Below are 26,783 nucleotides of genomic sequence, written 5' to 3' on the forward strand. Positions count from 1 at the left end.
CCCATGACTAAACGGAATAGGGACCTAGTGTGCACTCTGGATTCACTGCTCGCAGATTATTTCGAGAGCAGTGAAAATCTCGAAGATACGCACTCAATTCTGTTTTGTGCGGCTGTTGCAGCATGTCGTGTAGCTGGTGTTACATTTGAAGACACCGAACGAGCTATACGACCAAAGACTGTTGCACCGGCCTGGCAGAGCAGGATTGAGAAACGTATTAATGAGACCAGAGTGCTCATTGGAAAACTATGTTGTTTTAAGGAAGGGAATACGCGTCCACGTGTAATGTGTTTCGTGGGGCGGGCGTTCTTGGGGACTGGTATCAGTCCGCAAGAATATCCGTCCCATGTCGTGGAGCGTATTGACTTCCTAAAACAAAAAGTTTATGCATGGGCAAGCCGCATCCGTCGGTACAGGCGGCGTGTGGACCGTTATTACTTGAATCGCATGTTCCATAGCGATCAAAGGTGGGTGTACAGAACGTGGGAGCGACTCAACGAGGGTGTGAGCGATGGGTGTCGCCCGGATGATGATGCCACGAATACATTTTGGCGCAACATCTGGTCGGTACCCGTCGACCACATAGAAGGTGACTGGATGCGGGAAGTCAGGCAAGCGTGCGAGCCTTTGGAAGCGATGGGAGAAATTTCCATCGCTTCTGAAGATGTAGCAGCTGCAGTTCGGTCAGTTCCAAACTGGAAGTCTCCAGGACCGGACGGGCTTCATAGCTTTTGGCTAAAGTGGCTGCGCAGCTCGCATGAATGCTTGGCATCTCAGTTCCAGTCAGCCCTAGAGTCTGGGTCGCTACCACAGTTCCTTACCACTGGAGTCACCCACCTGCTCCATAAGTCAGGTAGTGCAACAGATCCTAAAAATTATAGACCGATTACTTGTTTACCGACGGTCTATAAGCTCCTTACCTCCATTCTGAGAGATAAGATTAATAGTCACATAGAAAATAATACTATTTTGTCCGTCTCTCAGAATGGATGTAGGGGTGGATCACGAGGCACTAAGGAGCTACTCCTCATTGATATGACCATTAGCCAACAGGTTCGTCGTTCTCGAAAGAGTCTGTCGACATGCTGGATAGATTACAAGAAGGCCTATGATTCCGTGCCGCATACATGGCTCTTGAGGGTGCTGGAGTTGTATAAATTAGATACAACTCTATGCAGTTTCTTGAGATCATGTATGGGACAATGGCGGACAGTTCTTCGCTATCCAGGATGTCGAACGATTCATAGTAATGACGAACCGATAAGGATTGAGCGGGGAATATTCCAGGGCGATAGTTTGAGTTCATTGTGGTTTTGTTTAGCCTTGAACCCTCTAAGTACTCTGTTGGAGAGCTCAAGGCTGGGCTATCGTTTGCGGAGAGGAGGTAAAGTAATATCCCACCTACTTTACATGGATGACCTTAAGCTCTTTGCACCTTCAGATTCACAACTGGTAGAGTTACTAAAGGTAACAGAAACTTTTAGTAATTCTATTAGAATGGAATTTGGAGTTGACAAATGCGCGGTTATGCATGTAAAGCGAGGAGAGATTGTGGAATCTGACGGATTACAACTTTCAGATTCCATAAACTTTAAGTCACTGTCCGCAAACGAATCATACAAATACTTGGGTATGTCGGAAGCGTTAGGCATCAATGTGACCGACATGAAACAATCATTGCAGGAGCGTTTCTTTGGTCGCCTGAAAAAGGTACTCAAAAGTCTTTTATCAGGTGGCAATAAGGTTCGCGCCTTCAATGGTTGGGTCATGCCGGTCTTGATGTACTCTTTCGGCATACTCAAGTGGACTCAAAAAGAACTAGACGCATTGGATAGGAGAGTCCGTGTCCTGCTGACTACATATCGAATGCATCATCCTCGGTCTTCGGTGATGAGATTGTACATCCCACGGAGATGTGGTGGCCGTGGCTTTTTAAATGCCAAGACCCTACATAACCGTGAGGTGTACAAACTCAGGGAGTATTTTCTCCACACTGACTTGGATATGCACCGAGATGTAGTTACAATAGACAAGGGACTAACTCCGCTCTCCTTAGGCAAAGAGAACTGGCGCAAACCTGTAGTACTAAGTACTGAGAACCGCAAGGAAGTATGGAAGAGCAAGGAGTTACACGGACGCTTCTATCGGGCCCTTCATGGACCCGATGTGGACTTTATGGCGTCCGTATCTTGGCTACGGTTCGGCAACCTATTTGGTGAAACCGAAGGTTTTGTCTGTGCGATTATGGACGAAGTTATCATGACGAACAACTACCGGAAGTATATTGTGAGGGATGGCACGGTGGACATATGTCGGGCGTGTCACACTCCGGGCGAATCCCTTAGACATATTATTTCCGGTTGTTCTCGTCTTGCTAACGGAGAGTATTTGCACAGACATAATGAAGTGGCCAAGATTATCCATCAACAACTTGCACTTCGATACGGTCTTGTGGTATCAGAGGTACCATACTACAGGTATGTGCCCGACCCAGTTCTCGAGAATGGTCATATCACGCTGTACTGGGACCGATCTATAATCACTGACAGGACTGTTGTCGCCAACAAGCCTGATATAGTGGTGATAGACCGGTCAGAGCGCCGCACGATAATTGTTGACATCACCATCCCTCATGACGAGAATCTCGTGAAGGCTGAGAAAGATAAACAAATAAAATATCTTGACTTAGCTCACGAGGTTGTCGACATGTGGGGTGTGGATACAGCAGTTATTGTGCCGATAGTTGTTTCAGCGAATGGCGTAATGGCCAAGAGCCTCGACCAACACCTTAAGAGGCTCTCGTTGGGTAGCTGGGTCAAGGGCCTGATGCAGAAGGCAGTACTCCTCGGCACGGCGCGTATTGTGAGGAAGTTCCTCTCGCTGGAGCCCTGACCACCGGTGGCTTGGACCCTGTTCCCGCCACTGGTTGGCCTCTGTATTTTATATTTTTAAATATATTTTATGTTCGTATTTTATATTTAAAAATGTAATTATATAGAATGAAAACAAATAAAAAGATTATAAATGTGAAAGTAACTTTGTCTGTCAGTTTGTCTGTCGCTCTTTTACTACAAAACCGCTGAACTGAATTTTATGTAATTTGGTATGAAGCAAATTTGAGCTGCAAAGAAGGACATAGGCTACTTTATTTTGCATTACGTGATAACTTAACCTCTGAAACGCGAGCGAATCCGCGGGAAACAACTAGTAACTTACATATGCAATAAGTTTTGACTGTAGTCACAGTGTGTTTAAAAATTGCAAAGAAAGATAGTTCAATGACATATCAAAGCACGGTCACGTAATAATTTGGCGAAGGTAATATTAAATTATTTATATCGTGCAATTCCATCATGCATTGTGACACGTTCGCGAGTTCGTCGCCCATGCTTGAGACCTTGGAGGTTCAATGTCGATATCGGTAATCGATATTTTGCCTAGTTGCTACTTTAAACTAAAAATAAGCTTTCGAACGCGATCTATTGCACGTACTCACTACTACATTTATTGAAGACTAACACGCAACTGACATCTCCTATCGTAAGTACTTATTACCTACTTAAAATATTTTTATATTAATAAGTAAGAATATTATTGTATAAAATTTAAATGATTAAAAAAAATTATGTAAATATTTAAATTATTACTTCAGAACGGAAACAACCCTTGAAATACCGTTAACATAAATAAAACAATTTTCAGTAATCCATATAATTAACATTTAAAACAAATAAACATTTTATACAGTTTCCTTTATAAAAAGCCCTATGAATTATTTATTTAAATATGAATCGCTGAGTAAAATATAATAAAGCTTTTGTCTTAAGAAAACCTAACTAAATTTAAATAATATAAATATCATTAGGATTTTTACGCATTTTTTGTAAATAATGTACATTAAAACTCATTTAAAGGCAGGAAAAGATAAATAGACTTTCGATCCCGCGAGGGTAAAAGTTGAAATTACGTTTCAGAGAGAATATTATTTGTTTATATGCGTTAATAATATTTATTATAGCGAATTTAATAATATTCAGCATGATTCTGTTTGTTTCGTGGACTTTGAATAGTAAACTAAGTTATTAATTATCTGTTAAATTAATAGGAATAAATAATTGACACAGGTTAACAAATATTAAAGATTAAAACATAGTTTTCAGAAATAATTGTTATCTTTTGTTATTAATAAAATATTTATAAAACCAATTAATCTACGAATATTTTTCACGTTTTGTGATATAAAAATAACTACATATTTACAATTTTTATTAGTGTCAAAATGAGCAAAATCGAATTGCATCAAATTACGGATGAAATGTAAAGTATATAAAATTTGTTTATACTATACAATAAGGTATTACTTCTATTGCAGTATGTCTCAGTTAGATTCTACAGTGCTAATAAAACACCAAAAAAATCGTTAATTGCAGTAAAATGCGTTTTCAAGTTTCGCGCGAAATTTTACTAAAATGCTGAGTGAAGTTGACTCCATAATTGTGTGTGGTCATGATGTCAGTTGACTGTGTAAACAAATATGCTGAAATTTTTACTCTACATAATATATAAAAAGTCCCTCTGTAAGCTACAACAACAAAAAATCTAACTTTCAAACTACGAATCAGATTTTGATGTGGTTTTTATAAATAAACAGAGTTCTTCCAGTCTAAGATTTATACTATGTATAATACACGTGTAGCCAGATGTTAAAAGGAAGTTTATTTTATTCTTGTGTTGGTCCTCAATCTAAAAGGTGTATATTAAGACCCTTATTATACTCTGTGACCTCGGGATTGCTGGCTAGGTGACTTTAATTTTACAATGAGTTATATAATTCTATGTATCGTTTTCCCAAATGCAAGAATACTTTAGAAAAACGTACAGATGGTGGATTCAAGTGCCAAATGATATAAACACGAAAAAACTTGGTGCAAAGTTGGGGGAAGGGTCACGAAATATTCTTAAAATTACTTGTTTGTAATTCTGTTTGTTTCGCGCAAAAAAACTTTTTCTGTAAGATTATTATTATAGAAGGTATTATTATCTACATCGATGTTTTAACTTTCCGTAACTCAAAGGTACAATCATTACGATTTGCAGCAAATTAATTTGAAAAAATTGTGATGTGTTTACAAAACCGTCTAGCGTGATATTGTTTCAGTTTATATTCATATTATGAATGTGAAAGTAATACTGGCTGTCTGTCTGTCTGTCTGTCTTTCACGACGAAACCTCTTAACCGAATTTGATGAAATTTGGTATGGAGAAAACTTGACTGGAAGACACCGACTCCAAATATAGTAATAATTATAACTTTTATACATTATATAATCGTAAATTGACTTTTAAGTAGTCTAATATTTTTCATTTCATTTTACTAAGGAGGACTCTAAAAATATGTTGAATACGCAATTATTTTTATTACTTTTTGTGCATATTCATTTGTTTTAAAATAGTGTTTTGTTTTAAAGCTGTTTTTCTTTTTGTTAAAATTTTATTTATTTCTTGATTTTAAGTGAACATGATAGACTAACTATTTTTTCTTGATATGGTTAGATAAAGCGTGCCGTTTATATGTGTCAGAAACTACTTCGAGGGCAATTTCAAAAGAAACTTGCGTATAAAGCAGAAGAAAAGGCATAAGCTACCCTTTTTGCCTGACACATGACAGCCAACATCCTAAAACGCGAGCAAAGCAGCGAGCGACTGCTAGTAATAAATATGTTGGTTACGAAAATAATAAAATTACAAAGCCTCTATACTTACGTTGATATGTTGACAGTTGACACTTGTTAGTTACACAGACGTGTGACATAATAATTAATAACATGGCGGCTTCTGTTTCACGGTATTAAAAACCGTTTAAAAAAATTGATTACTTTGTTTTGAATTTGACAATTTATTTTATTATTTCATGAACTGAAGCTAACATTTTCCGACTTCCTTTCACCTTAGCTCAATTATATATTTCCTCATATTGATTAAATTATCCTATTAAAGTAAAAAATGTGATCGTTATTCTCATAGTTCTGTAATATTTGGACTGATAAGAATTTTATCCATATAATATAATCCACAAAGCCATTCCACTGCGAATAGAATATTATATTATAGAATTTCTTACATACTCTTGTTAAACAAACACATACATGTACATGTAATAACATTAACAAAATCTATACAGGTATTCTATTCTTATAATGTTTTTGAACACGAGATGAATAACAAGTATTTCTCACAAGTCAATAATGTGTTTATACCTTAACCTCGCTGTGGACTGCGGTATCGCTTGCGCTTTAAATTTATTGTAAAACTATTCTCTAAAATAGAAACACGAAACTTGAGACATAATTAAAGTGAGAATTGCGACATTATAATAGTATTATAATATTTAATGGATGCACGTTTCATAAGAGAGTAGGTGACGTACAGAATCGCACTGCCGATCAAAGCTCGTGCGTTAATTTACAATATTATATGATGTCTATGATCTTTATTAATAGACGGGATAAAGAAAATACTTTTCTAAATTTCCGAACAGATCCTGAAATAAGCGAACAAACATTCAACTCAACTATTCAGCTGTAGGTAATAGACTTACTCGTATAAATGAATACTATACAGTATTCATAAGATCAAAATGTATTTTTTTCCAAAGACCCGAAATTATGATTATCGTAGATATATACATTTTGGGGAGGTTTTTTGTAGAATATATTGATATAATAATGGATTTTTGTGAGGCGAAATTTTATAATAAAAAGAGATCTAAGAGAATACATATCATAGCAAACACACGATTTAAATCGAAGATACAAATCCGAAGAAGCACCATTTACTTTTCATGTGCTTAACTTGTGTTTATAATTAATATTTTGACTGAGGGTAGAAGGCAAAGATCGTAAGTACCCATCACATAAACCACAGGGAAACGCGGCAAAATAAGCTCAAAAACTTCTCTAGCAGGGGAGAAGGATTAGCCCAGCTGTGGGGTACTTACTGGTTGTTATTTCACAATAAAACCTATTAGGTAAAATGCGCACGGAAACAAACACCCATGTATTAATTTTACAGAGACATAACAACAGTACAGGTGCTATTAAGCAAAATACTTAATTAGATAAATAAATCTCATGTCATTTCTTTGTTAAGTTTACGAACGTTTCAATTTGCACGAGTGCTGTTTGAGAGCTGGCTGTAAACTGTAAAGATTTTACTGTTTTCAGTACGATGTATACCTTGGAAGCTTTATCTTGTCGACGCGCCGAGAAAAACAATTACATATTCAAAGTCTTTGATGTGACGTTTCATATCAAGATTTTTTAAATTTCAGCGACAACTATTTTATTATTGCACGAAATAATTTATTTTATGATGAACTTGTCAGTCAACAAAATTGAAAAATTAAAATAACTGACTTTGAAAAAATCAAATGAAAAATTAACTAATTATTAATTATGGAGATGAATTCAATCTTTATTCAGCAAAGAATCATTACACTATCTTATTGATTGTCAAACAACTAGAACTAGCTAACAGATACTTAGTAGATTTTTGGAAAGAAATTCTAAAGAGTCAATGTCGTCATTGCCACATAATTATTTTCAACCTTTGTTAATTAATACTTTTATTAACAAAAGAATTAATAACATTAAATACTCAAATATATACAAATATGAACTAAAACTAGTTACGCATAAAAGCATTAAAGCATTTCCCCGTTGAATCGCAATTCCGATCCTCTGGGCAAAAAACGAACCAGCCTTCCTGTCACTAGTGGAGGCAATGAGGCGAGGCGTTATACATTTGATTAAGCTTTTGCACCACTACTCCAAGGGCCAAGCGTTTCGACAGCAAATGGATCAAAAAGTAATTTGATAATTGTTGATTACATTTTTTCTGTTAATTAATAAGGTAATATATAGCAAAATCTCCGTTCCAACTGGATGTCCCTCGTCAAATCGTTTTTTTTTCATATCGATTCACAAACGTAAAAATAATATCCTTAACTTAAAAACTTAAGATCAACTAAATTTATTTGCAAGTACGAACATATGAAACATGTAGCGTCATTACTACGGTTCAAAGGATTTGTTGAATCTTCCACCATTGCCAATGTCGGCTAAGGCCATAACTTACCATTAGGGCTTATTTGCGTAACAGACTTGATGCTTATAATATAAAATATTTCATAACAATATTGTCGAATATATCATAACATTACATTGTATTTACAATAGGAAAAAAATACTATTATACATATATTCAAAAGTATCCCTGTTTGTCTGTTTTTTATCTCATAACAAATAAACCGATGGATCGAACGTAATGCAATTTGACATTGAGGCTGCGTGGCACCTTTATTTGGACATATACAGGGTGATGGACAAAGAAAATAATTGACGTGGACGTTTTGGAAATTCCTATATATTATTATTCAGAAGATTTATATCATGTATCGTTTTAAATATTGACACAATTTGTTTCGTTTATTATTATACATTTTTCTATGTATCTTTTTTGGCTATAAATAAGTAAGGATCGTGGTTCTGACAGAACGAATGAAATTTTTCAACGAATATGTTTCCTTTGTAAAGGAAGTCGGTCGGTTGAGACGCAAACCATCTTATACAAGGCGTAATAAGAATTGCTTACTATTTATAAATGACATCGTATAAAACCGATGGTAGGCATTTGTGGAGAGCTGTCTAAGTGGATGATGAACCGACTTTACCCACGGCAACTGGCAGGAGGAGGTATTATTGTGCACAAGCCTTTACACAAGGAAATGTATTCTCATAATCAGATCGAACGGTATGCCGTATACAATTGTTAAGAGTCTTTGTACCAAGCTTTATGCTATTTCAGAGGTACTGGAATATAAGAACTGCCCAATTCCAAAACTCCATACTGATTAAACAGATTAAACCAAGCTCCTCCCCTGGGTACTGTAAAAATGCTGCCCGTTATCGAAAATTTCCATAAACTGGTAAAGTTCCAACACGTATTTTTTAAATAAATACAATAAATCATTTACAGCAGGAATATGTATTTGTGATTATTGATATTTTGGAAGATAAGAAAAGCATTTTCCACGCTTAGAATTTCTTTTGTCGTCTCATGATTGTGCTCTGAAATTGCATTACTTTGCGACTCAACTTGCAAATGCATCCAAAGCAGCTCCTGTTACTGAAAAATTCAGATCAGAAAAACCAACACAGTTATCGGTTTAAGGAGTGAGCGTGCTAATAAATCTCTTTTATTAACTGGTGGGTTAGTTGTGCAACTATTAATGGTGTCAGGAGTAGAGTTATTTACAGTGTTGATATTTATAGATGTTGTGGACCATTTTCGATAAGATTTTTAACACCTTATAATATATAATATTACAGTTATTATGACTAATGAGATGTAGCTTTGTTTGTATATATAATAACACTATATATTGATTATTAATAGTGTCCTCTACTTTAAACTCTACTCTAATATAGCCTTCCAAAAACTAATCAAAGACAAATATTTTTAAACGAAGACGTTTTTTTCCATTTTTATATGCATTTTTATCATTACTCAGTATTTCTTTTTTTTGTCGCTGGAAAAACGCTTTACGCGCTTCCTCCACGTGATGGAAAGTGGGGGGGGGGCGTGTCACTCCCCGGTTACCTGGAAGGCGAGTGCGCCCAAGTACACCGGGTTTACCCACTAAAAAACTAGCGGTACCCTCTCCGTCTTTCGGCGGGCGCCACGGGATCGCTTACGCATGCTACCGTGACATTATTCAGTATATCTAATTAAGTATATATAATACATATTATATAGCAAGAACTTTTAAGTAAACTAAACTGAATAAAATAAACAATACAAAGTTATTCTCACTAATAAATAAGAAGACTAGGTTTTAATGCCTGTAGATACCTAATGAATATTCAAAAACTTATACTAGCAGAACTAGGGCGCTTTGAAGCAGGTTTCCTTATATAATAGTATTATATGTATAAGTAGCTGAGATGTTATGGAGCGTCGTACCGTAACCGAAATTATCAAATATCCGAAATAAAAGTCTATCCGAAACTGATAAAAAGATATTTATTATAATTTTGTTTTTGATTAGTTATACTTAATAATAAATAATAGCCTTCTAATAAGTGAAAATAATACCTTGTAATTTTTCTTGTACGATTTATAAATTATCTGATATCCGTAACCGAAATTATCCGAAACAATCGGATAATCCGAAATAATTTTATATCCGTTCCCGTATCTGAAATCGATAAAATTTTATTCATTACCCAAAATTATATCTCCATAACATCCCTGATAAGTAGCTGGTCTTTGTGCTTTAAACAGGTAACAGGCGTGTATTTTGTTAATTATAGGACTAGCAACTATTTCCTATTATGATAACTATGTATGCAGGTCACAAAATAACCGTACCCCTATAAAAATGTTTCATAGTTTCAGCTGAAAGTTAAGATAATATATCGAAGTTTTAAGCGATAAATTACTTAAATAACGACTTATACCTTTTTAGTAAGTTCCAAGGGGCATAATAAATCATATTCGATCCTGATAATCATGTATCAGGGTCAGGACTTGCATTTATATTCACCCAAGAGAAATTTATCAAAAAAAATCATAGGTGCGGAAATAGCATATTAGAATTATATATAATTGAGTATATTAAATATAATCTTAAGTTTACACTTTAGGAAATGACTGAAGCAACTAATTATTATGTATATGACTTTTTACTGAGTTATGAAAATATTAAATACGAACCAATATTATAAATGCTTCCACGTAATAACTTTATAATGTTTGATTTAGTAGATATGTTTGACAAAAAATATGAAAGCTCTATAAAGTCAACAGTAAATATTGTTGATAGAGATGAAAAAAAAAATACAAATTAACATATTTAAATTGCAATTACGAAATGAAAATGACACGATGAGCGATGACGGTCGCGGAGGCGGTCATTGAGAGCATGTCATGAATGGTGCCGGCGCATGCGTGCGCTGCCCGCCTTCTTAGATATAAGCACGCCGCCCGTACCCAGTCCGCACAACTTTGGCGCGCCCAAACGTTTCGTAGAACTTGGCGACCGACCGCAGAACATCGCTGATCACTCACCACGATTATATCCCTCATACTTTTTCAGTGACTTGTGAATTAGTTGTCGTGTACGAAACTTTTATTTTAACCGATATAGACTTTCAATTCACATCGAAATTCGACATTTTTGACGAGGTAAGTGTGAAATGTATTTTTTTAATTTCTTTTAACTTACATCTGCGTTACAACACTTTTTTTTTTATATTACTTTTCACTTTTTAGTTAAGTAGTTTATAGGAAACGCTATAAATTTATTTTCAATAATAGTTAAAACAGTTATTTTCAATGACATTATTATATTTTTGTCCTCTTAGAAAACTTATTTTCTTTATGAGCTATTAAGCAGTAACTGCCAACAAAACCGCAACAAACAATTCGAACACATTAAAAAAGTCGTTCAAATGATATAATACGTTAATGAAGCATTAATATGTTCGATTTTTTTTAACACAATAACTTAAAAAAGATTTAAAACAAATATCTAGTTGTTGATGACTTAAAAAGTTTTATTTACATCAAAATGTAAATTAAACTTTTTTTTTAAACTGCAATTCAAGGTCAAAGCGTTTGTAACATTTCAAAGAGCTAAACACTTCCTGCTAGGCTCCGATGTTCCAATTTGACGGATCTCTAATTACTAGGCTTGGGAAGAGTATTCCATTAACTTTTCTCGTTACGTTCGTTAAGGTATTTTATGGGTAACTGGGATTTTTAGTCATATTTCGTAACTTTTTTGTCATAAATATTCCGTTACATAAAACATATTATCATGATATCGAATAAGCTAAAACAATCATGGCACTAACCACAAGGCTGACAAAACCTAAGCCTACAGCTACAACGCATTATAAAAAAAGTAACAACTTTTTTTATCTGTGCATTTAATTTTAAAAATATATCATATATAATTATAAATTCCTCGCGTGTTCAATCTACAATAAAACGCAACAATTCTATCTCAATTTTTTGTTTCGTTCGCTTAAAATTCGAAACAATGGTAAGATTACGACGAGGATTTCACTGTATGAGTTATTTCAGTGAAAAGATTTTAGGTTTTTGTGCGGTAGATTTTTTTCAAAACATGGACATGCATCGTGGTTTATAAAAATAACGAAAAGTAAAATTGGAATACTAAAAATATGGAGCGCGTAAAGTACTACTAGTATATCCCTTTCCAGCCTACATTCTAAATTTAGTATGTTATGTTATATAATAGGAAACATAAAAAAACAAGTAATTCAACAATAATAAACCATTACGTCAAAGTGGAATTTTATAATAGATGCACAGCTTTTACTATAATGGAAGGTAAAATATTCGTAGCTTCGTAATGACGTTCGAAGTCATATCTCGCAGGTTAATCAAACTTGAGTACCCAGCCAGTGAACTGTTTTAAAGGACGGAATAGATCTCTTATTCCATCGTTTTATTGGTTTGAGAATTTATGCCATAGTGTTTATTAAAACTATCTTTTTATGTCTATCCTTTTGTGGGGTAGGTTTTATTATAAATCGATTCATTGATATCGAAAAATTGTTATATATATGTAAAGTATTACTTTTTCCGTTAATTATTATTAACAATTATGTAACAATAAATATGTACTTTAAAAAAAGTTTATATTAACTAAAAAACAATACATAATAAAATTACATAAACTTATATGTATGTTTATTTAATTATTATACATATCTAATTAAACGTCGTCTAATTCGAGGCTTCTATTAAATGGACTCGTCGTTATTTTTCTATTTAACGGACTCGTATGCTTTTTATTTTTTTCTAACTAAGAGTTACAGCAAAGTTATAGTTTCGGTTTCCTTAGTAGAAGCTACATTCCGGAACGGTGCTCACGTTTAAGTTACTTTTAAAATGGCGATTCAAAAGCTTGAATATATTTTACTTTTTGTTAAGTATTCGTTTATATCGAGCTATGTGTAAAAACCAAACCAATGGCCCAAAAAGTACGAATTGTACCTGTTGCAATTCACATAAACGCAACGTTGACTCAATATAATAGCTCCAAATTTATGTTCTTAAACGAAAATAAAACGCAATTTAGTCAGTCTCCATAATTACATAATCAATTGGGTATTTTATAAATTTTATTTGTGCTACAAGTGTAAAATAAATGATTTGAAGGGTCGATATAAGCTTGACATAATATTTGACTATAATAAATAAACAGTTTAAGTTTGTTTTAGGAAGTCGAGCTTATAGTACGTCATAATTTTAAATGTCATTTTGTAAGGGTATATTCATGCATTTATGTTGTATTAAAATAATAACAAGCGCTCGGTAAAGTTTATAGAGTGGAGGTACGGTTTAACAAATGAGTGAATGGGACTCAGAGGGACAATGGTTGGATTTCTGACAACGTTTGAATAATTAATGCTAGAGATACATTGCTTGTACGTAGTTGACATCGTGTAAACAGCGATATATTAAACTTCAACGTAGCTTGCTGAATATTTAAAAATCACTATTTAAAAGCACTAGGAATAAAAACTATTTACCTACGCCGAGGTACATCTGTGTTTTACAATCTGTTTCATTTCCTCAGGAGTTATTAAAAATGTTAGTGTCTGTGTAGCGCCGACTTCACACTGGTGAAAATAAGGTTATATTATAAAATTTCACAGTAATTTTTAACTTTACCGTTTCGTAAATTCAAATAGTTTATAATAAATACATTGGTAAAAAAGTCATATAATTCGATACAAGATTTTGTAGATGATAAAAATCCTTGGAATTAATACCTGTTGACTTCCAGGCAGGAAACATTACATCCATATATAATTGTATTTAACTAAGATGATTGTATTTTTTAAATTTTGAAAAAGAGTAACTACTGAATTTCTTGTCGGTTCTTCTCGGTAGAATCTGCTTTCCGAACCCGTGGTAGTTTCACTTAATTGTTAAATGACGATTCAAAAGTGCTTGTAAAAGCCCACTTGAATAAAGTTTATTTTGATTTTGATCTAAAAATTAGATAAAACAAATATAAATCAGCCAGTGTCGAGTGAAGCTATTTATTTGTCAGTTTATTTAATCATGCAATTTTTAATTCCTAAATTACTAACATAAAAAACGAATTAAATAAGGGAAAAATTAGATATACTTATAATGATTCTGATAAAGATTATTATCATTTTTTCTCTCTCAATTCAATTCAGATTCAAAAGTTAAACAACACTTTAATGCACAGTTTCTGTGTATCTTTTAAGTTATTGCAACGGGTTCCGTTCGCTTGTAAAACGGGTGAACCGATAATTTTATATTGGTTAATTACAATAAAATTACATTATCCGCTAAATGTAATCGATTTTGAAGCCTGCCTTTTTAATTTAATTGTATTATAAATGATAATATATTTGAAAATACATACAATAAGACAGTAGACAGAAGAGCTGGTAGGGCTATGTGCAATCACTTCTACGTAGGTACCACCTAATATCATTTTTTCCGAAAAGCAGCAATTGGTACAAAGAATGAGTGAGTTAGTGTAACTATAGTTATAAGAGATATGACAACTCAGTTCCCAAGGTTGGTGGCGAGTGATGGTTGTAATGCTCCAAATTTCTTACTATGGCAATATGTATGGTTAATGGTGATTACTTCCTATCAGAACCATAATCAAATCAATCAAAAAAAACAACATAAACTTTATTCAAGTGGGCTTTTACAAGCACTTTTGAATCGTCATTTTACAATTAAGTGAAGCTACCACCGGTTCGGAAAGTAGATTCTATCGAGAAGAACCGGTAAGAAAGTCAGTAGTTACTCTTTTTCAACAATTAATAAATACAAAGCCATGTTAGTTAATACAATTATTTAAATTAATATATCCTGCTTGGAAGTCAAATGTTTAAAAAATCCTTAATTTCGTTTCGCATGATTATCCAATTTATAGAATATAAATACCTCTAAAGCGGTCGTAATAAGAAAATATATATGTAAAAGTAGCAGTAACGGTAAATAGAATTAAATTTAAATATTGAAATGCATCATTCGAATTTCATAGCTCAGGGATAAGACAGTAATTAATTATACAATTATGAATGTTTAACTCGGTGCTCTTATCAAAGGGCTCTATCCTATTCTGGGACGCTCCCCGGGGGTTGTATGGCAAATCTACAGGGTCCACCAGCAGATAGCTTCAGAATTATTTTATCAATACTACACGATAAATTTATTGGATATAAATTGAAATGAATTTTCTTGTCTCTTTTCGAATGAGTCTTTCAGATGATTGTTTTAAGTTTAAAAGTTTTAAAATCTGCACTGAATTCTAGGGAGTGCGGCCAATTAGCAGGATAAATTATATTACACAAGTATTTGCGCAAAGATAAATGTTACTCTATATATTACTTTCATAATCCGACGAATGGCAAGACTTTGCGTACTTTCCTAGGCAGTATAATCTTAACAGAGCCTTTACCCGACCTGGTGATATTGAGAGCTTTTTCTTTTAATACTTTTAATGACAGGCCAGTATTATTGAGGTATTGAATTTAGAACCTTAGACTTATAAGCTAGCTACGAAACCAAGGAGGCAGACGCGTAGATTATTTATCTATAGACGAGATAATGAAAGCATTTTATGCAACTAGCATATCTATATGTATACTTATATTATAAATGTGAAAGTAACTCGGCGTGTCTGTATATCTGTCGCTATTTCACGACCAAACCAAAAAACCAAATTTGATGATATTTGGTATGAAGCAAATTTGAACTCCAAGGAATAGGACATAGGCTACTTTTTTGGCTAACACATGACAGCAATAAAACGCGATCGAAGTCGTGGGCAACAATTAGTCATGTCATTTATTTTTCCTACTATGACAATGATCTTCATCACCATGTCTCTAGATATTTTCATCCAATAGAGTAGGAAACGAAAACGTATATACAATTAAAGTACTTGAAAATTAAAAAATGCTTACCCGAATTGATTCGGGCTCGGCCAGGGTTAGATTAAAACTCGTGTATTTTATCTCGATATCCATTCCGTATACAGGCCGACCCATGAATGATCTTTCAAAAATTGCAAAGAAAATCATATCACGCGAACATTTGCTGGAACATTTCTTGAAATGACGAATTTTTCAGACATTTTTTCGTACTTTTCATACACTGTATTTGTTACTTACATTTACAAAACACTTAATAGTGAGATATGCTTTAGTTTAATATGAATAATGTTATTAATATAGACTAAAAATAACAGTATAAAGATTTAAATTATTGTAAAAAATCCTTTTTCAAAATCATAATACTTAAGGGTATTAGGGTATTATAAGGCGTGAATAAATTTCAATAAATTCTTTTTCCTAATTAACTTTGACGATCTGTTTCGAAACTTAATTTCTTTTAAATTGTATAATAATAAAATAATTTTCGAAAACTTTGATAATGTGTTTTATCGCTACAGCAAACGTTTAGCATCTTAAAACTGGTATTTATCTCATCAAATGCACTTTAAGGATTAGCAATAACTTTAACGCAGCGTTTTCAAAACAAATAGCGAACATTTTATGCTTACACTGAAGTTATCGCTTTTCATTGTAGGTTCTCATCTTATGCACACGCTTTATGTTTATTTAAGGATATAAATGACACTACAATTTCGATTGAAGGTATTTAAGTGATCATTAAAGCATTTTATATTAGTAGCAAGTTTCTATAAGAGTCTAACCTCACTGTTATAAATTTTTAATTGAGTATGGTTACAATAATTTTAGTTCCGTTACTTTATATTGTTATATCCAGAGAAGTAATTAAGATATGGACAAGTGATTGGTCAAACGAATTGTAAGAAGAGTTATTCTTGGTCACTTTAAACGAGTGACGTATTGGATGTTTCCTGTTTAATTTCGTCTGAAAACTGAAACAGAGAAAATATTACAAACTGAATCCCAAATTATTGTGAATCGATAGATCCATAGTAGATAGTTCACGGATAGTAATAAAAAATACAAGAAGAAAAGTCAATCATGTTTTTTAAATCTATGTATATACATATATTGTACATAGAGTAGTGTAAATTTCCTTTTCCCCATAATGGTAACATTCTGCGCGTTACTATGTTCAGCTGCATAAATTTTATATAGTGGTTTGCGTAAACCGTTCAGTGGGACAGATAAGTTTTTTATGAACTTTAGCCGTATTTTAGCTGCATCGACTAAACGTAAAGTATACCATTCGTAACGATATATTGGCCGGAACATTTACATTTTATTTGTTAAAAAATTACATTAAACTTTCCTTACATATTTATGTACTATATTGCCCGTTTTTTATGCCTCTATTGGTAGTATTAGCTCTTGCTGATCATTATTCATCTAGAAAAATCGGCATTGCGATGAAATGAAGGAAGAGCTCTTGTCATCATTTCATGAAGTCATTTGCACAGTATCCTCTTTTAAGGCTGATTTACATATAGGTTCTAATTTTATGCCCTAATTAAAGTAATTCTCATTGGTACAGTGTAAGAAGTACATTGATTGAGTTTTACTGTTGATTTTGTTTTAGTGTAGTCCATGTATGTATTATATACATAAAACTTCTCTCGAATCTATCTATTTAAAAAATCGCATCAAAATCCGTTGCGTAATTTTAAAGATCGAATCATACATAGGGACAGACAGCGGTAAGCGCCTTTGTTTTATACTATGTAATGAGAACGATATCATTTTTATTTAGTCTTAGCCTGAAACCTCTGTGTACTTGACCATGATTGCTTGTAATCACGGTGTAATATGAATAGCCATCATAACACGTACATTTTCATTTAGCAAACGGGGAATGAATAGTAAACAAAGCGTCGAATGGAGTATACGGAAAGAATGAGGGTCTGATAGGCTATGGGATCCTTGCGTAAATAGAAAAACAATTGGGCCTTTATTTCTCGAAACCGTCCGTCAGAAATACGAAATATGTATTGCCTATTTTAGATATATTTGCATTCCTACGATATATTCAAATTGTCTTATAATCATAATTTATAAACAGCTTTCATATATAACACAAAACATGTTACAGGTGATAAGGTAGGATCAAGATTAATTGAGCGCAGTATAAACCAATCAAAGGTCTGAAAGTTTTAAATATCGTGGATTGAGTAAATTGTCCAAGTTTTTAATCGGTACGCTTAGTAGTTTCTCGGAGAGGCAACACTTCATCGAGTCGTCGTCGAGTAACTTACCGCCGCGATTACCGCTATCGCCTCTGGCTGGTTTCGTTCTCTCGATGTTTCACTTCGAACTTTTTAAAACTGATTTTATTAATCGAATTCCATTTTTAAAAATAAATTTGATTAATAAGTTATATGTTTAGTTTATTAATTCAATACTAACATAGTACAAATCATTTTTATTGGGAACATTATAAGATACATATAAGACAAAACTAATTTATTATTAAATCTATATTAATATTATAAATGTGAAAGTAGCACTGTCTGTCTGTCTGTATGACTTTAACTCTTTTACGAGCAAAGCGCTAAAATAAACTTGAAGCTTAAATAACTTGAGCTTCAAGAAAGAACATAGGCTACTTTTTTACCTAACACATGACAACCAACACCCTAAAACGCGAAGCCGTGGGTGACTCCTAGTTTATTTTATAGTTACAGATAGACTTATATAGACCTCTTTCAACAACAGATCTAGAAGTATTACAGAAATCTTCAAGAAAAAGGTTCTTTTTTTAAAATTCGTATTTTATAACTCTCAAGTTCACAATCAAATCGAGTAATGTACGCGCGGCAAGCTACGTACCGCTAATGTTATTACACCAGTAAGGGGGGAATTTTTAAAGTAAATCCTCCTTGAAGAAAAATAACCATCGAGGCTGTTCCAATCAACGAAGCTCTCGCGTCGAATACACAATAGCAAATTTATATTTCTGACAATTTGAAATTGTTTAAAATTATTATGAGAAAATTTAATTATTTAAGGCTTACAAAACTTAGAAGTATAGCCGATAACAAAGTTATTAGTCGAACTATAGACTTCAATTGATTTATAGCTTGTGATAATATAATTTATCGTCTCATAATATTCGGTATTTTGTAAAATCTTCGAGAATACAATAAATTGGCGTGGATTGCTTAGCACAAACTCTTGTTATGTTTACTGTTGATAATTCTATCTATTGGCTTTCTTGAGGCGATTATTTTAAGTACTTTTAGTATTTTATATGTTATATAATAGAGCTGAGATGGCCCAGTGGTTAGAACGTGTGCATCTTAACCGATGATTTCTGGTTCAAACCCAGGCAAGCACCTACTATATATATGTGCTAAATTTGTGTTTGTAATACATCTTGTGCTCGGCGGTGGAGTAAAACATCTTGAGGGAACCGGCATGTCATCTAATTTTATCGAAATTCTACCACATGTGCATTCCATCAACCCACATTGGAACAGCGTGGTGGAATATGTTTTGTGCTGTTAGTTAGTATTTTAAATCTACTTTCCTCCAAATACAACCTTTCTCCGCACGTAGTCAAGGCCAGTAGATGTAGTATTTAATAAATTCATTACATGGGAGACGAATGCTTTAATAACTGTTGGAAGCAAATAAAAAACTTATATAACTTTCGAGCTCATTTTAATAACATCAGACTTTTCCATTTAACAATACCTGTTGTAGGAAAAAAATATTTTATTTTAAAGTGACTTTATCCGTGTTTCTTAATTACTTTGAACACCAGTCCCAGCCGTTACGGACCTTTCATTATTTTGATAATAAAAAAAAAGAATAACAAATTTCATTAAAGTAAAAAGTAACTGTCTGCTTATGTCTCACTTTTGGTCTAAAGCTTCCTTTACCTTTGGGGAAAAGGCTTGGAGCTAATTTCCCAACGCTGCTCCAATTCGAGTCGCATTTCTGTATAACATACATGCAGGTTTTCTCACGACGTTTTCCTTTACCGCGGAGCAAGAGAAGAATTACGAACACAAATTAGGTACAGTCAGAGTAAGAAAACTTTGGTCAGTTTTTAAAATAAATCCTTTATAAAGTCTCAAACTCTTAGTACCTTTTGAATCTAAATATCACATCATTGCGACGCAATATGTCATTCTCGATCGGTAAAGCAGATTATCGCTCATACTGAGCACACGTAAATAGTACTTAAGGTGGCGAACTTTTTCTTAGTCTGACTGTACATATAAATTAAGCGGTGCTTGACAAATTTGTTTAATATCTATTAATTAAATAAGGCTTTTATTAATTCCATAGTACTTTAAGTGAAACAGAATGAAGACATTGTTCCCATTGGACAGCTTTGTAATTAAGATAAGGGCCGACAAATCCCGTGTCGGGAACATGTTTTGAATCTATTATCTAAAGGACTGGACCAGCTCCATGGCACGAATGACAAGTTAACAAGTTAAACTCTCAGTTATCACAGAACTTTCGAGAATTTAATTTGTTCGCCTAATAAATGTTTACTTTCGATGTTTTAACTTTGCGCAAAAATCAAGCTGTGATTTTAATATTCTATTTAATTCTTGTGTAACATCTAAATATATCGTGACACTAAAAAAATGGATTATATTAGGTTTGATCTCTTTGTACTCGACACAATGTTATTATTAAATTTCAATTATAGACAAAATGGTTATTTATGAGTACAGTTTGAAACTAGACTACGATTACTATTTTACAACCAGTATCAGGGAATTCCGACGAAATTAATTCGCAATAGGTATTCAATTATCTTTCAATTTTCCGATAGAATGTTATATTATTTATATTAGTAAGCAAATAAGCTATCCTCAATCCTTTATTTGAGCCGACGATTGGATTTTAAACAAGAGACCCCATAACAAACAAAAATATTTAAATTTATTTAATGTTCTAAAACAATAAATAGATTGTCTTTGCACATCAGGGAAGGAAAATTAAAAAAAAAAGTCAAATAAAACGAATTCTGATATTCGATATTCAAATATCAAATCAGCTCATTTAAAAAATCTTTATTAATTCGCATAACAGATTAAAATGTCATTTTGTAAACAATTTACCTGCGTGATGATGTTTTATTTTTAAATAATATTAATTTATTTGACATGTGTCAAAACTGCCACATACTAATCTAATAGATGGCTATTTAAAAAAAATAAAGCTGTCAAATAAAAAAAAATCCGTTGTTCGATATTCAAATACCAAATCAGTTTATATAAATCTTAATTGGTTTCTGATCAAATCGTTCATAAAGTGCACTCGGCATAACGCAGCTGTCGCGGGCGATATGGCGCGTAAATCTGTCATCACAGTGTATTGCCTCTTGCATTGATGCATGTAAACAGATTTTTATTTATAACCAAGAAGGTAATTTTAAAATAATACATTTTAACAGTGAATGAGTTTTAATATCGATTATTTACAGGCATATTTTATAAATCTTTTGTTCAGTTCACTGATCTGCGCATTATGCATTTTCAATTGCGGTGTTGCCTTCGTGCATTATTGTTTCAGTAAAACTTACTTTTTAAAATTAGAATATTAAGTAGGGTCAACTTACTTATTACTTGCATTATATAATAATAACGATTTATTTTCGTAATCATTATTAAATGATATATCATATTAAGGTTTATTCAGTATATAAAAATGACTAATGTCGTGATTGTATTTATATGATTATTATCTAATCTTTATTTTTTTATATATACGCTAAAAATAATTATAATTAATATACCCCATTCTAAAAGTAATATAAATAATTTAAATGTCATATTTCAACTTCAGACTATAATATTAGTGAAGTGGCTTTACAAACCTCAAATACAGCGGGGTCCTATTTAATTTTGTTTAGTCAGGTAGACATGATGTCCGGTAGAGATGCCCGCAGGATCTGCCTGATTAAATTACCGAGACGAGATTAAGGATCGTCGTCAATTACCTCGGAAATAGTAATTTTCGACAACACAATTATTTTTACATGCGAACTTTTAACATTATTTCCATTGATATGCATATATTTGTGTAAATTTTTAATGATATATTCTGTGTACCACTGACATATTTTAAAGCAAATCATAGGTTTATAGTATCATAGATATTGCTTGGATAAATCTGAGGTTTTTCTAAGAATTTCATAATTAACCAATTTCAACATCATTATAAAACGTTCTCAAACGTTAAAAGCCGATCTCCAACGACATATATTAACACTTTCTTTTAAACGTAGCCTTAAAATTTTGAAATTAATCAATTATATTTTAAGTAGGTTTTTTTACGTCAAAGTAAAACAGAAAATTTTACTTTTAATATATTTCTTTGAGAATATATCTTCTGTCTAACTTTTACTAAGAAATCCCTTCTTGTTTTATCCGTACTTTGCTTAAATATGACAGATCTTTAAATGTTGCGTTTTTGTAGCAATTCAGACTGAGATTAAGAGTGTTCGTCAACTCCGATTACGTTAAGTTGCTGGACTTTACCGGTCTGATAAAAAGTGCTCGCGACAGAATTAGGTAATAACAAGGAGGTCCGGATAAATCGTTGTCATTTAACAGAATTATTTCTGTTTAAAATTAAAAACTGTGTAAAAATGAATGGTTTTTTTTTATATGCATAATAATCATTTCGATTTCTGAATATCTAAGATGCACATTGAAATACCTATTACGATATTCTATTTTAAAAATATTAATATGACACATCGAAAATAAGTTACATTTTTACTTTACTTTACATTTTATATTTACAATCTTACTAAGTATTTAGAGTATATAAAAGTTAAGAGATACATTATTTAGCCAAAGAGAAACTCTTTTTCATTCGATTACGGTGAAATAAAATATAACTACGGTAATTTTTCACTTATCATATTTTGACAACTGATGTATCGTTGGTTTAGTAAATCCTACATAGGCAATGTGACATCATGTTAAATCCAACATAGTAAATATAACTATACTTCAAGCTACCAGAGTTTTGTATCCAGTATAAAGTTTTTATTCACAATACACAATTACGAAAAAGTCAGATTAACAGTCAAATCAAATAATATTGCTGGTAACTATTAAAAATACATATGTTCGATATTTAAAAATAGCATGAATATTCTGTACTATTTATTATATTTGCCATCAAATTTGTGTTCATAATCAGCGTGCGCGTTTGTTATTAGTGAACTATTGTCGTTAATTGTATTGTGTGTCAAAGTGCAGGGCAGAGTAAGCTAGAGTCACGACTCGTTTTGATTTATAGCTGTTTGCTTGGTCATAATAAATCAATTTTATTGACTAGCTCTTGTCTGAGTTTTCTCGTAGATTTTATTTTATTGTAATATCACCTTCCCGGTGTTACTATTCACGTTATAATTCTAAGAGATGATGCACAGGACTACAGGAATACCGTTTAAATTGTATCCATTCAAATTTATGTTAACTTTTGTTAACTTATTTCAAGGACATAATTTTGTAAGGTGGATGTATATTTATAAATTTGTATTATATTTTGACGTCATTCACTGTTAATATAATAACGTCGATTATAAATTATTGTATTTAATAATACTTGTCTTATATAGTCATTTTTAGTTTGTGAAATAAGGCCTTGCAGAGGTAGTTTCTGTAGAGTTAGAAGCTGGGACCTACGTAATATCTGAAAAAATTTCGACGAGTGGGAGTCTTGACAATAGTTTACATTATAATATTTTTGGTGGGATTTAATTTATATTTGCTTTGTGGGATCTAATTTCTTTTTTGTTAGTTATATTTAAAAGGAGTCCCTATCAATCTACCTACCAATTTTATAACTCCAGCGTCCATCCAAATTGTGTAGGCCTCATACAAACTTCCATCACCTAATTTAAGGGGTTGGGGTGAGAGCACGTTTACTAAATTATACTTATAAAATCGTGATGAGTCTTAGTTCCTTTCACGCCAAACTCATGTCTGTTTCCGCAGTTGATTTTCAATATTATCATCAAAATTAAGGAATTCGACAAGGCAGTCTTAAAGCTTAGCCTACTTGTAAAAATTAGCTTTGGGACCTTTCTAATTGGGTTCATTTGATTAATTATGACAATCTAATAAGAAAATGTTAGCAGAGAGCGAAACAATTTGAAAATCGATGAATTGAATATGTACCGTAGGTTGCTTAAATATCTCATCGATATAATCAAATATTGATATACTGTTACTACAGTATATAGAATATAAAATTTTAATTTTATTTTTTCGAATATCCAAGTCTTCGTATTTCTGCACAAAAAACCAATGAACGATGCTGATGGATCAGTTGTATATAATTAAATGGTTTTCGTCAATATATCATCCGAAATAATTTTATTATTTACATGCTTGAAATACATACAAATTTTAAGATGTATTCGTTATATTCGTACGAATTTCAAGCGTTCGAAATTCGAAGCACATTAATTAAATTAGTGCAAGCATCATTCACTGTGCGCGTGCTTGATTTGTATTTCTAACTAGTTGTGCACGCGACCATGTATGCATCTGAATTTAACAAAAAAATATATTATTGTTGCCTAAGTTACTCCTACATCCTCCTACATTATATCAGCTATCTGCCAGTGAAAGTCACGTCAAAAACGGGGCTTCTATTCCAGAGATAAGCCGAAACAAACAGACCGACAGACGAAAAAAATTAAAAAATGTTATTTTGGTAGGTACCGTCAACACATACATAGGCATTGAAAAAAAGGGCTATTTTAATATTACAAACAGACACTCCAATTTTATGACATGTATAGATTGTAGATTGATCTCGTGGAGTAGTAAAGGTAAACATTATGAGGAAAGCTGCATGTTACAGAATGAATCGGCCTCATGTATCTACGCCGCAACCGCAACCAACCCGCAGCGGTGCCAAGCGACCGAATGAGCCCTAAGCCTTTTCTATAACAAGAGATTTACGTGCCCATCACTACGATATTTTATCGATACACGCACAAAGAAATATTTGCATACTTATAATTGTTATTTCTTGCATTACAACACAAATATTAGATTAAAGGAACAAAGGCGAGATGGAATTTCTGAACTAATCTGAAAGTTTGATTTGGAATGCGTGAGAAACAGAAACGTCGAAGTCACCATTCACGTAATACTTTGATCTAAACGTACTTAAACATAGATTTTCACGATATATCGGGACCAACAGTATATGTAGCTACATTGAACAGTACTGTAATAATTTAATTAAGTCAAACATAAATTTGGCATAATATAAAATGCTTTATACATTAACATTGTTTCACTTGGTAGCTAGCACCCACTTATAATATTCCACCGACAAGCAGCAGTCAACAGCGGCTATACTTAGAATTATTATATTTCTCTCTGAAGAGGGAGTGAGCTAGTGTAACTAAACGCATAAGAGAAATGACGTTATTATATTATTCCTAAGGATTGACAACACGAAGAATGTTTAACATTTCTTACTTTATCTATGGCCAGTGGTGACCGTAAGTTGGGACGGAAAAGTAGTATTTAATCTACATTATCTATACTTAATTTTATAAATGTGAAAGTTACTCGGTCTGTCTGTCGGTCGCTTTTTGACCGAATTTGATGAAATTTTGTGTGAAGCATACTTGAATTCCAAGAAAGTTTACAGACTCTTTTTTGCCTAACAAATGATAACCAACCTCTAAACCGCGAGCGAGAACTATCTATAAAATAAACACTACATGACTTATTTGATTGTGTAGATTATTTAATCAACAATACCAAAAACAATGTTTCTAAACGAAATGTAATTTAGTCTTATTAAAATAAATAATTAACAGGATTGTAAATTTAGTTATTGTGTTTAAGGCTTGGTTCGTTTGCCTTTTGAGCACGGAGAATGTTTTATACGATCTCTTCAATTCTAAAAGAATACGGACCTTTTTACATGCTTTTGTGTAATTTGCAAAGTGTGTTTGCTTAGGTCAAATCTTGCAAGCTAAATTAGAAGCACTTTTATCCTATTTAGTTAAAACTTAACTTTTAATGTTACTTTTGATCGGATGACATTAAATTTAATGTTAATCATGTTTAATTATATACATATGATTGTAAATAGAAAAAATATACATAGTATAAAATCAAGTAGCTTCCGGCTGTCTGTGATGTATTTTATTTAAGATAGATTGATTTAATAGGAAGGTTTTTATGTATATTACGCAGGCGGGTCGCTAGGTTTTGTAAATTATAAAATATTGTTGATTATAATGGATTTGTCTATTATGGTAACATTGCTACTGTAATGCTGAATAACTTTAAATATTACAGAAGTGATGTTACTATGTCGAAAAAGATATACAGATTAACAGTAATCTATAGTAAAAGTAAAGAGATAAAATTTGATTGTTTTATAGATGGGCAATCTTCAGACCTAATGACCTAATACTACATTTTATTCGTAAAGAGCTACATAGTACTGTTGGGTATAAATAATATTTATCGTACCAATTTAAATATCAATAAATTGCACCCGTGCGAATCCAGGACGGATCGCTATTAAATATGTCTAAATCGGTTATATCAAATATATATTCCCATAAATCCCGTAATTTATAAGCCTTCCTTACAAAGGTCCCACGCTAACTCCATATCGAATATCATTATAATATTGCATTGCCTGCTGTATTGCTGAATAAATTTCATTATTGATTCATTTGTTTTAACCGTG

At 32.6% G+C, this 26,783-nt stretch overlaps 1 protein-coding gene across 3 annotated transcripts in view; it reads left to right on the top strand.

Moving 5' to 3' along the window:
• The first annotated feature begins 11,071 nt into the window (after positions 1 to 11,071).
• LOC124539797 (diuretic hormone 45) overlaps positions 11,072 to 26,783 on the top strand; it is a 55,948-nt gene continuing 40,236 nt past the window's right edge. For all 3 annotated transcript variants that reach the window (XM_047117155.1, XM_047117162.1, XM_047117169.1), the window contains exon 1: positions 11,072 to 11,247. The gene's annotated coding sequence lies outside the window, so the exon portion shown is untranslated. The remainder of the gene's footprint in view (positions 11,248 to 26,783) is intronic.

This window comes from Vanessa cardui, chromosome 2 (genome assembly GCF_905220365.1).
Source record: "Vanessa cardui chromosome 2, ilVanCard2.1, whole genome shotgun sequence".
Taxonomy (NCBI): domain Eukaryota; kingdom Metazoa; phylum Arthropoda; class Insecta; order Lepidoptera; family Nymphalidae; genus Vanessa; species Vanessa cardui.